This window comes from Amphibalanus amphitrite, unplaced genomic scaffold (assembly GCF_019059575.1).
Source record: "Amphibalanus amphitrite isolate SeventyFive unplaced genomic scaffold, NRLGWU_Aamphi_draft 000135F_arrow, whole genome shotgun sequence".
NCBI lineage: Eukaryota > Metazoa > Arthropoda > Thecostraca > Balanomorpha > Balanidae > Amphibalanus > Amphibalanus amphitrite.
The window spans coordinates 355,539-367,857 of record NW_024881630.1 but is presented as its reverse complement, the minus strand read 5'-3'; positions in this window follow the sequence as shown (position 1 = coordinate 367,857).

Sequence of the window (12,319 nt, the reverse complement as noted above, 5' to 3'; positions counted from 1 at the left end):
CTTAAATGACAAGTGTTCGCGTTCAATTCAAGTTTTCCTCTCTTCAACCTAGTTTTGGAGACATTATAAGCGTCAACGTGACGCAGCGGCAACCCAGGCCTTCAGTGACCGCTTACAGGGGCGACGGATACGGAGCGGCAGAGGAGGCATCGTTCCCTAAGAAACTTCTGGAGGAGGGACAAACGTATATTCTTGCCCCTCCATAATTTGTGCCCTAAACATGAGGAAAATTTCCATAGCCTGATATTGCAGCTATGCGCTCTTACAGTTTTCCCAACGGTGCCTTTTGAATATGTGTAAATGCTAACCATTTCCGCTTTATAGCATTTTTTGTCTTTTCAGATTCGATTTAGAGATATTTTTTGTGTGCATGAGACGCAACTCACACCCTCAGTGGTCGTTTGCCGCTATTTTGTACCTACATGAATGCCAAATCGCAAGCGAGCGGAGACGGAAGGGCTAGCCATTCGCTTGCGGGTAGTTAGGACTGATGAGCGCTCGTAATAAGCCACTCCCCTGATTTTTTCGAGCGCAACAGTTTCCAGTGTAAGTAAAATGGCAAACGCCGAGGTCGTACACATTGACCACATTGACCAATGCACGGTATGACACCCAAAGGCCAGTCATCAGAGATCTGCTTTGGGCATTCGGAGGCTTGTGTGGGGCCAGTGTAAAAACTGGATGTTCACAGTTCAGTATCAGCTTTATTTCAGTATTCACTATTAAATAAGCAAAAATTAACGTTGGAAACTTTTGAGGGTTAGGGCACTGATCATTAGTGGGGCCCCCTCTGGCTAAAGGCTGACTATAGAATACAATACAGAGCATCGAATACGAAAGCAAAATCTAAGGCATTTTGGAAAAATGAGTATGCCCCGCAGCGTCCGATAACTACCACCTTCCAGTGGGTCAAGCCAACGGGGTCCAAGTCTATAATGGCACTTAACGATAGCACTAACCTTGTCTCACTTTTCGTTGAAGTCTGTTCCGAATGGTTTCGGCGACAGACTGGCTGCACTGAGGTCGTTTGGTATGTGCAACTGTAATTAAAGCCACCTGAGGCGCCCACACTAGGCTGAAGCTGGGTTGGAAATGCTTCGTCTTTGCAGATATCACTGGCCGCTGATTCTCGAGTGCCTGAACCGGTAGATGTGGCAAAATTTGGTGTGATAATTTGGACCTTACCGCAGTCAGCGCACCCTAAAGTCCTAATAAAGAAACGCCCCCCCCCCCCCCCAGAGCTTCTGCATCCAGTCCACCGAATTCCTTCACCCTAGTCCGTCGCTCGACTCCCTCATCTCAGCCTTCCGTTCCCAGCTTGACGAGCGTTTGGGCCTTAGTTAAGCCTTGCTGTGGACTTACTGTAGGATAAACCCATCGAGACAGTCCGTCTCGGTGAGCTTAGTTGGCGAACTACCGCCTTGGGGTGGGTTTCTGGCGGATTGCTGTCCCAATAGGTTTAGATGCGAACGGCTGTCGCTGAATGTTTGAGCGGTCTTCTCCCGCTGTTAGCTAGTTTCAGTTGATATCTGTTTTAGAAATACTTTTTAAAGGAAGGTTAAACGGAAATCGAACGCATAGGCGTAGGAACGTTTTCGAAAGTGGGGGGGGGGGGGGGCCAGGGTCCCAGAGGTCCAAAACCTAACCTACCCCCAAAATCCGATTTCTCCTCGGATTTCGGCCACTTTGTTTTCGCAAACATGCTCAGAGGTAAAAAAAAAAATCGAGACAAAAAAAGAGAAAAAATTGGTTGAAATTTCAGGGAGTCTCCCGTACATAAACTCAAACTGATGGACGCGTTCCCCTGTCCTCCGCAGCCGTTGGCACCCATGCAAATTCCAGAGGCATCCAGCAACTTTTTCATTACGAGCAAGCGTGAAACGTGCAAAGCGAGTCTTTTCAATATACCTATAAAAATCAGCATGAACGGCCCAGCTAGGCTCAGCCAGGCCTATAACGTTTTTAAGAGGTTTTATATCAGCGACCACTGCAACTGGGCTGATTGACTATCACTTATCAGAGGCCGGTGTGGGACTTTTAGACGGTCTGGGCCTTCAGAGGCCAGTTTAACCCTCCACGGCCCGGTCCTATAGGTTTTCTACATACGCGCTGGCCGAGGGGGCGGGGGGCGGGTACGACCCCCCTCGCCGTTTCGCCCCAGGTGGAGCTAGCGCGTCGCGGTAAAACGAGCGTGTGCGCCGTTACGAGACGCAGAGATCGATACCCGATTTTATGGTCCTAGGTCAGCCGGTGACCTCTGACACCGTTCCGTGCTTCTATCCTCAGGATACTGAAATCCTTCTCCTCCACACCGCAACCCCCTCCGGGCTGGACAGGCAACTTTATCTCATGCGGGCTGCTCCCTTGGAGCGGCACCGCTGCTCCCGAGGGAGCGCACCCCGTAGCCGGGTGCAGTGAGTGCTTTGGGGCTGGGTGGCCTGTCCTCTGGACGGGCTCAGCCCCGGCGACTCACTAGGGTGCCTGCCCAGACCAATGTCTCCCCCTATATCCTATCATCCTTCCGGCTCTGAAATGGTCTCATTGGACCGAAAGGGCCTAACCCAACAAAACAAACAAAAACCGGTGACCTCTGAGGTCAGGTCAAGTGCCTCAAGGCACGGTTCCGTTTTTGGTGAATAACTTCGCAAAAAAATGGCCGCAGAGCCGCGATTAAACGATTTTGCCAGCATCGTGTTCGCCTCTCTCAGGCGCGTCGAATGATATACTTTTTGTTTGGTTGAGGTAAACTTAGGGTGTTGACCTCGGGTCACGGTCAGGTCGGCGTCCCCAGGTCACGAAATTGGTCGAAGGAGGTCATGTCGCATATCATTCGATTCGGCAGGTCTTCTTGAGTCCATAGGTGGCTTTCCCGACTCGCTAGCTCAATTTGATCGGTACCTAGTTATTGACGAAAAACTAATAAGACCCTTATAACTTAATAAATGACGTCGCGCAAGGTCAACATTGCAAAAGTGACGCATCGAACCTTGCAAGGAGTGCATGAATTCACGATTTGGTGTGCTTGAGATAGTTGGAGATCGATCGTTCCCGGCGCCAGAAAAAGTTTTCAGTTTATCCCCATTGACTTATACCTAATGGTGAGGTCACGAAAATGACCTGACCTCATATGAACTTTAGGAAAAATCCGAGATATAGTTACATTATACAAGTTGAGAGACTCCTATTGGATACTAGGCCCTCCAAGGTTCATTTCCCTGTGAAATCTCCTCTGGCAGTGAGGGCGTTGCGAAGTTGCGACATCTGAAGACCGTGCAGAGGTTCACTTATGACCACATGGGTCAGTGACCTGATCTGACCCGAAAATGCGGTTGGTGTCAAAAGATTCCGTTTGATTCAAAGGTCAGGTATGCCAAGCTTCAGCTATCTATCGCCGGCGTGTTCGGAGCTATCGCGAAAAAAAAAACTATGGAGGGGCGGCACCCGGCCGCCCCCCCCCGGCCGGCGAGGGTTAAGGCCCTCAGAGACCAGTACAGGGCCTGCAAAGGGCAAGATGAGACCTTAAGATGCCGACTTGGGCCATCAGAGGCTAATGTGGGTCCTTACAGGTCAGCATGGGCCCTTAGAGGTCAGTGTGGGGCCCTAAAAGACCGGCATGGGCCGGCGTTGGACCCCTAGGCCAAGGTGGACCCTCAGAGGCCGATGCGGACCCTTAGAGGCCGGCATCGGGTCTTCAGAATTCAGTGCGGGGCCCTCAAAGGCACCTAAAGGCTAGTCTTGGGACCCCAGAGACAGAAATGAGGCCACCAGAGGCCGGTGTGAGGCCCTCAGACGCCGGCTGGGCCCTTGAGGCCGGTTTAGGGGCCCTCAAATGAGGTCAATGTGGGCGCTTGACCGCCACTGAAGGGCCCTCCGAGATCAGTGTAGGACCCTCAAAGACTGGTTTGGGAGCTGTTAATAGCTAGCGTGGGATTCTTGAGTCTCGTGACAATCGAATAAGGGCCAGAGCCCCATACGCCCATGGGGGCCCATTGGTTGTTTGGGGGGGGGGGGGCAAATGATATGATGGCCCCATGATTAGCCTTTGGAGGGGGAAGGGCATGGCCCTGATCCCCCTCTGCGACCGCCACTGCACTGAAAGTGGAAGGGGGAGGGGCAGAAACAGACATTGATGGCCCCCAGCCTGTTTGAACCGAGGCTGAGGCACGGTCACCCTGGCCCCCAGCTAGTACGCCTTTGACGAACTATGCCGACCCCAAGCAGATAAGGTCAAGCGTTGGTCGTTTGTATACGCATTCTCCTGCACCGTGCTAGTATTGTCTTAGTATTGCCTATACCTTTTTAGTACTCGCTGTCCCGCGCCTCGTATTCAACAAAATGCTGTCACCAGGACTCACAGTCTTGTCTCTGATATGGTTTCCTTCATTGAGTGAAGGAAATTGCGGTCAATAACGCTGTAGAAACAAAAAGGAATCCTCATTAAAGGGCAAGCTGAATAGTTGTCAAGTTACCGGGTGGTAGGTTAGGTACAGACAGACACTTAAGTCAGCAAAAAGTGGGGGGGGGGCCAGTTAAAGGGACCCTCCCACCTTAACATTAGTTTTGAGTTGAGATAGCCAAGTTTGCGGCCAGGCTCAGAAACCACCATTTATCCTGGTCGCAACCCCCGCAGCTTTATGGTGTTCAAGAAATTTCTTCCCTTTACTTGCAGGGTGGGACCAGCGTGGTCCCTATCTCTTAACCATTACGGGAATCTGATGACGTCATCAGGCTCTCGAACGTCCGTTAAATGTTTGACTAAAACGTTTTGTAGCACGCGGTGGTATATGCTGCTTTGCGCGCAACAAATGCCGCACTTTCAAATAAAGTCGCTAGGAACAGCGGAGATCCCAAAAAGTAAACAAAAGTAAAAGTCTAATATCTTGAAAACCGGTGAATATTTTTCGGTGAAATTTGGTAGATATTCGTTTTCGCTCTTTCTGAACCGAGCGACATCACTTTCATGCCAATTCATTAACTTTTTTGAAGGTGGGAGGGTCCCTTTAACATTGCTGGCCCCCCCACCTCCGAAAGTGGGGGGGCCATGGCCCCCCCGGCCCCCCTGTTCCTACGCCTATGAGAACGTAAAATGAACAGAGGAAATGGTAACGAGTTACCTCATTGAAGAATAACGCTCGCCTACTTCAAAAGGTTTGGCACCGTTCTTCAAATCTGATTTGCGATCGGGTTATGGGCTATGGCACAATTTTTCCCATTGGAGCTTTTTTCTAATACAGGCTACAGCAATACGAAAATCGTTACATCGTCCACTGGCAGATCCAGGGAGCGAGCATATAAAGCAAAGTCCCCCTCCCCTTGCATCGCGCGAAATAGACAAAACGTACCTTATGTTTCCTAATAATAAAACTTTTATCAGAATGTTTTTTGCTTTATACTGTTCAGCAGACAGAAGTAGGTCCGTAAGGAATCGAAATCCGAGGAGTTTTTGGATTTTGGACACTTGGGGGGGGGTATGTCCCCTACAGCGTCGAAAACGCCTTTCTGGATCCGCCTATGACATCATCTCGACTGGGATCTTGCCCCCCCACGCCAAAATCGAATCCGCCGCCACTGGCCAGAGCAACTACGAGGCAGCCGGACATGTCCAATAGGCATAGCACGCCGTGGCAGGGAGCCGGACTTCAGCCGGACTTGGCGGTCCGGACTCCGGACTCCGAAACCACACAAACTCCGAAGTCCGAAGCGCTACGGTAAAGACTGGCTAACCGGGCTAACCGGAATAGCCGTATCGACCCTTACCCAACGTGATACGAGAAACTCGTCACGAAACTCGTATATCAAGGCGGGTCGCGGGGGTTGCGGGACACCGGAATGTGCGGGAGCCGTATGTCATGTCTTCTCCAAACGAACCAAAGCCTTGCCGGTATATAGGGCCTTGGCCTTGCCCAAGCCAAGGTGGCCTCATAGCCTTCGTGGCCTCTCTGTCTCCGGCTCTCATTTATCACGGAAGTATATTCATATATCGGGATCGGGAAAACGCACATTTATCAAAGCTTATGGATCCAGTTGCGGGTGAAGCAAAAGCGCAAAAGCTTGATGTTCAGCAACTAACCCTTAACCCTAACAAGGTTATTAATTAAAACCTGATTATACATTAGCCAGTCTACATTTCAAATTTGATATAAATTGCCAAAAATGCACTATCCCAATTTGCCGCAACTGCGCCAAATATACACTATCTTGTTTTTAATCATCCTCAAACCTTCTGCACGTTCAATGACGTCATTAATAATGATGAATGAGTGCTAGGAAACAAAAGAAAGTTTCGTGATTTACCTTCAAATGTACAAAAGAAACCGTATTTAGGAAACATAGCATATTTCTTTAGAAATATTGGTTTGTTATTAACAATTTATGACCCAGAAAATGTCAAACAAGTGATTTTTAACCAGGGCTTACATACGTCATAGAATCAGTGGTGCAGTCCGTGCAGTCTTAGCTGGCCAATTTGTTTCCCGCGTGCTCTGAGGCAAGCTCTGAGGCAAGCTCTGAGGTGTTTTTTTTTCTACCGGCATTTTATTATTTAGACGTGCCAGGTATTTGCGGTGGCGGATATTTTGATGTTTTTATTGGTACCGTATGCGTATTAATTTGATGACTTAATTTGGTATTAGTCAATACGGTATTAGTTTTAAAGGGACCCTCCCACCTTCAAAAAAGTTAATGAATTGGCATAAAAGTGATGTAGCGTGAATCACAAAGAGCGAAAATGAACATCTACCAAATTTTACCGGAAAATATTCACCCGTTTTCGAGATATAAGACTTTTATTTTTGTTTACTTTTTGGGAAATCCGCTGTTTCTATGACGTCACATAAAGGTTTTCTTTACGTCGGCATTTGGAAGCAATAGTTCGGTATCAAAGTGCGACAAATATTGCGCGAATGATGCGTTTATCTTATCAAGGTCAATATATGATGGCCAATAAAGGATTCCAGGACAATTCTTATGGCATTTCTTCGTATCGCAATTCTTCGTCTGCAAATCTTCGTCAGGGCATTTATTCGTACCTATCGCATTACTTTGTCTCGCACCAGGGTATATGAAAATCGGCTCGCATTTCTTCTTCAACGCAAATATATGCAAGAGTAAGCATTGAGGGACAAATAAATGCACCGACGAAGATTTGTAGACGAAGAAATGCGGACGAAAAATTGTGCTACGAAGAAATGTCATGCGAGGATTCGTTCGGGTACCATAACATTTATGTGATTTCAAAGTCAAGGTTCACAGCTGATCTGCTAAATCAAGCCAAGAATCCAAACTATCAAAAAACTATAAATATTTGTTTGTCTGTCACAGAGGTCTCAAGCAATATAAGGTTGACATATGTTGAATCAAAAATCTACTGCCACAACTCACATCTCCTGCCTTAGTTTATCATTGTTGTTTTAACTTGCTTTCAAGAGAAACAGAAGCCAGTATCTGATATCACTTCAGATGATTGTTTCAAGATCTGAGTTCAAATGGAAATAAAAGCAAGATCAAGATGAAACAGGGATTATTGCTGTTAAAGTAGTTTGGCCATGATACAACAAGCACATAAATCATTAGCCAAATCAAATACTGGTTGGTTTGTCAAGATGTTTGTTGTCTGTCGTCTGTCAAGCTGCTATGAACACTGAACGCTCTCACTCTTACTTTAAAGAGAGTAGTTTAAGTTGAATGGTAGTGAGCTGTAATTAGACAAAGCAGCTATTCAGTGCTCACATCAAGCCAGGCTAGGAAATGGCATCAACTGTGGTGGGAGGAAGCAGGTTCGGCAGCCCTATGTTGTAAACTTCTGTTATGTCTTGTGTTTGATCAACTCATGTTTTCTGCTCTGTTTTGTGCAGTGATAGTAGCAGGTAACTGCATGCTTGTCAAATTATGTGAATAAACGAATTCATAACATTGCATTTTTCTCTCCATGCAAGGAACAAGTAAGATGTTGTAGAAAATGTAATAGAGGGCTGCATTGCTGATTTTGCACTTTATCAGAGCTTTATTTAGAATTGCTTTCCTGAAAGCTACACACAGGCCACAGTGCTGAAATTCACAATGTCATAGCTTTTGGCAGAAAAAAGAAAAGACTTACCTAGGTAAAATTGGCTGAAAGTATGGCAGAGCAGGTCTTGATGCGTATGCCCATCCGTGTGCTTGCCGAAGCCGAACTGACTGCAACACATTTAACTCTGACCCACCATGGTGGCTGGCATATCCTGAACTTTCACCACTCTAAACAAGACAACTTTCAGCCCTCAGCATTGTATTAAAACACTGCACAAAACACTCAAAATTTGTTTCAGTGCCATCCACGGACAACATCAGTCGCCATTCACCAGGCCAGTAAAAACAGAATAGATAATAGCTTCAAACCCATGTAGTCAGAGTTACTAGGTCTGCACCTCAAAACAAAATCCAGGTGACATTCACCACGCCAGTAAAAAACAGGTACTTAGGTAACGTAACAGCTTCAAATCTGGTAACATGTTGGTCGGACTTTACACTACCATATTTACATGGAATAATATGATACCAAACAATAGTGCAACCATTCTGGACAACAAAATTGTATGATAAAATTAATTTAGAATACTCTGGCAGCATGATTTACGAGCACAGGCAGGTGTTACCTACCAGCCTTCTCAATGCTCGTAAAACCAACATTGTAGTTTTGATTTTACCTTACATGATAACACACTTGGCTGCAATGGCACATTTAATTTAATACTGTGAAAAGTCCAGTTATAACCACTTCACAAGCACAATTGCACCTCATGCCGACATCCTTTTCCAAAGACAGTCAGCAGCGTCTTTCGTCAAAACTGGAAGATCAATCCCCTTTCAACTGTTAACATCAAAAATATTTCTTCATGGTGTGATCTCCTATGGAAACCTTGCGGGAAAAGAATTAATGTCAATTGTCAGCTCTTCAAATTTCTTTGGACTTTAACTTGCAGTACCATATCCAGTTTGCTTTGATATTTTGTTTTTTATTCCATGTTGAAGTTGAACACCAAGCTCCAGATATAGCAGGCAGCTTGATCATCTTCGGCCTTGGTATAATATCAGTCCAAGTTCCAGTGGTGGGTATCTTCTAATATTCAAATTAAAATGAAAAGCAATAGGCTTTCTCATCGCCGACGACGGATTTCACGTTGATAAGAAAGGGAGCTCAAGGTCAGCAAAACTCGGGTTCAAGGAATGGCGGGCGTTGAAATGACTGCTGACGTCATCAAAAAACCGCTAATGGTTAAGAGATAGGGACTAAGCTGGTCCCACCCTGCAAGTAAAGGGAAGAAATTTCTTGAACACCATAAAGCTGCGGGGGTTGCGACCAGGATAAATGGTGGTTTCTGAGCCTGGCCGCAAACTTGGCTATCTCAACTCAAAACTAATGTTAAGGTGGGATGGTCCCTTTAATATCTGAAATTTTCTCTCCCCTGTCCTTGCCCCTGTCTTGGTCTGCGCGCTCTGCTGCTGCGGTGCGTTGTACTTCCTGAAATCCTTCAAAGTCAATAAATTATTGATGAATCAATTCACTGATAGTCATAAACGAGATGCAGGTTTAGTATTGAGCTTTTGATTTGTGACTTACAGCAGCCTAAGGCCTTTAATCACTGTAGTTCCTGCCTGGACTTGTGCTCCAAACAGGAAGCTGTGATCCTGCATCACTTTTTTAACCCTCGACCGCACATGTCATTTTCCCATCCTAGAACGCACATGGTGGTTGCATCCGCCCCGTGCCATTTCGTTCCTGTTGGAGATAGAGCTTCGCGATAAAGACCAAAAAAGATTCTCTGGGAAGAGATGGGTATCGGTAACCCTGGCGTCACCGGTAGCTTTTTCGCTCAAGGCTAAGGTTTCCTGTATCAGGCAGCCGCGCCAGGCCGAAGCATGCTGTGACGTCACTGGGTAAGAGAAGATAATGTAAAGAACGACTCAGGCAGACTCAAATCGACTCAGGCAGACTCAAACTGACTCGACTGACTCAAACCCATTCAGATCTACTCAGACTGACTCAAACTAACTCAGACCGACTCAACCGACTCAAATCGATCGACTCAAATCGATTCCGATCGACTCAGACAGACTCAGGCAGACTCAGACCGATTCAGAACGACTCAAACTGACCCAGAACGACTCAACCGACTCAAATCGTTCCGATCGACTCAGACAGACTCAGAACGACTCAGACAGACTCAGGCAGACTCAAACCGACTCAGGCAGACTCAGACCGGCTCAGGCAGACTCAGACCGACTCAGATAGACTCAGAACGACTCAAACTGACTCAGACCCACTCAACCGACTCAAATCGATTCAGATCGACTCAGACAGACTCAGAACGACTCAGACAGACTCAGGCAGACTGAAACCGGCTCAGGCAGACTCAAACCGACTCAGGCAGACTCAGACCGATTCAGATCGACTCAGATAGACTCATAACGACTCAAACTGACTCAGACCGACTCAAACTGACTCAGACCGACTCAACCGACTCAAATCGATTCCGATCGACTCAGCCAAACTCAGAACGACTCAGACAGCCTCAGACAGACTCAAGCCGACTCAGGCACACTCAAACTGACTCGACCGACTCAAACCGATTCAGGTCTGATGATTCAGGTCAAACCGATGGGTCTGTCTGAGTTGGTCTAAATCGGTTTGAGTCGGTTGAGTCAGTTTGAGTCTGCCTGAGTCTGTCTGAGTTGTTCTGAGTCTGTCTGAGTCGATCGGAATCGATTTGAGTCGGTTGAGTCGATCTGAGTCAGTTTGAGTCGTTCTGAGTCGGTCTGAGTCGATCTGAATCGGTTTGAGTCGGTCGAGTCAGTTTGAGTCTGCCTGAGTCGGTTTGAGTCGTTCTGAGTCTGTCTGAGTTGATCAGAATCAATTTGAGTCGGTCTGAGTCAGTCTGAGTCGTTCTGAGTCTATCTGAGTCGGTCTGTGTCGATCTGAATCGGTTTGAGTCGGTCGAGTCGGTTTTAGTCTGCCTGAGTCGGTTTGAGTCGTTCTGAGTCTGTCTGGGTCCATCGGAATCGATTTGAGTCGGTTGAGTCGATCCGAGTCAGTCTGAGTCGTTGTGAGGCTATCTGAGTCGGTCTGAGTCGATCTGAATCGATTTGAGTCAGCCGAGTCAGTTTGAGTCTGCCTGAGTCGGTTTGAGTCGTTCTGAGTCTGTCTGAGTCATCAGAATCAATTTGAGTCGGTTGAGTTGGTCTGAGTCAGTCTGAGTCGATCTGAATCGGTCTGAGTCTGCCTGAGTCTCTCTGAGTCGTTCTGAGTCTGTCTGAGTCAATCGGAATCGATTTGAGTCGATCGGAATCGATTTGAGTCGATCGGAATCGATTTGAGTCGATCGGAATCGATTTGAGTCGGTTGAGTCGGTCTGAGTTAGTTTGAGTCGGTCTGAGTCGACCTGAATCTGAAAGCGTGGTAAGTTATCTTCTCTTCCAGTGACGTCACAGCATGCTTCGGCCTGGCACGGCGGCCTAATACAGGAAATCCTAACCTTGAACGAAAACATTACCGGTGACGCCAGGGTTACCGATACCAAGAGATGAATCCAATGATACCCAGTTTTACCTTCTCAGGTCAGTCATTGACCTTCCAGGTCAGGTCAAACTAAAAAATGTTGCTGTTTTGGGTCACCGTTGGATATCAAGTGCGCTGCTTATCATATACCAATGACGATGCCGTTTTCTGGTGCCAAGCCATCTTGAACCTCTTTGTCACACTACCCGACCAGGTTTTTGCTGCTGAGGTCATTTCAGGTCAAGTTAGATCAAGGTCAATGATATATGTTTGTATGTCTGTGTGTGTCTGTGTGTAATGTGTATGCTGCAGCTGATGTGTGCAACGGTTGTTTATGTGTCCAATATGGCATGAAATCATGACCTGAGAAGCTTTTACCAAAAATGCAGTAAAAAAACTTCATGAAAAGTAAATTCAGCTTGCCTAAAATGCAATTATTTTAGATGACCTAGGTTGACCTTGACCCTAACTTTGACCTCTGTACATCGTCGAACAACATGTTCCACGATAGGTGGGAGGTAAGACTGGCAAAAAAGGCGGAAATCAAGGTGTCAAAAGCTCACAAGGCCCATAGCCTTGTAGCTATACGAAAAATCAGGCTTCTAGCTCTAAAAATGTCGAGTGCAGAGCAGAAAGACTACCTGGGGGGGGTGGCAACCCCCCCCATGTGCGGGCGAGGGTTAAGGCATCCTCCTGATCCTTGATTGACATGATCACAGATTTCTCTATATAGAGAAGTCTGTGACATGATTCATGATTGAATATAGGTAGTATTTCATGCATGAA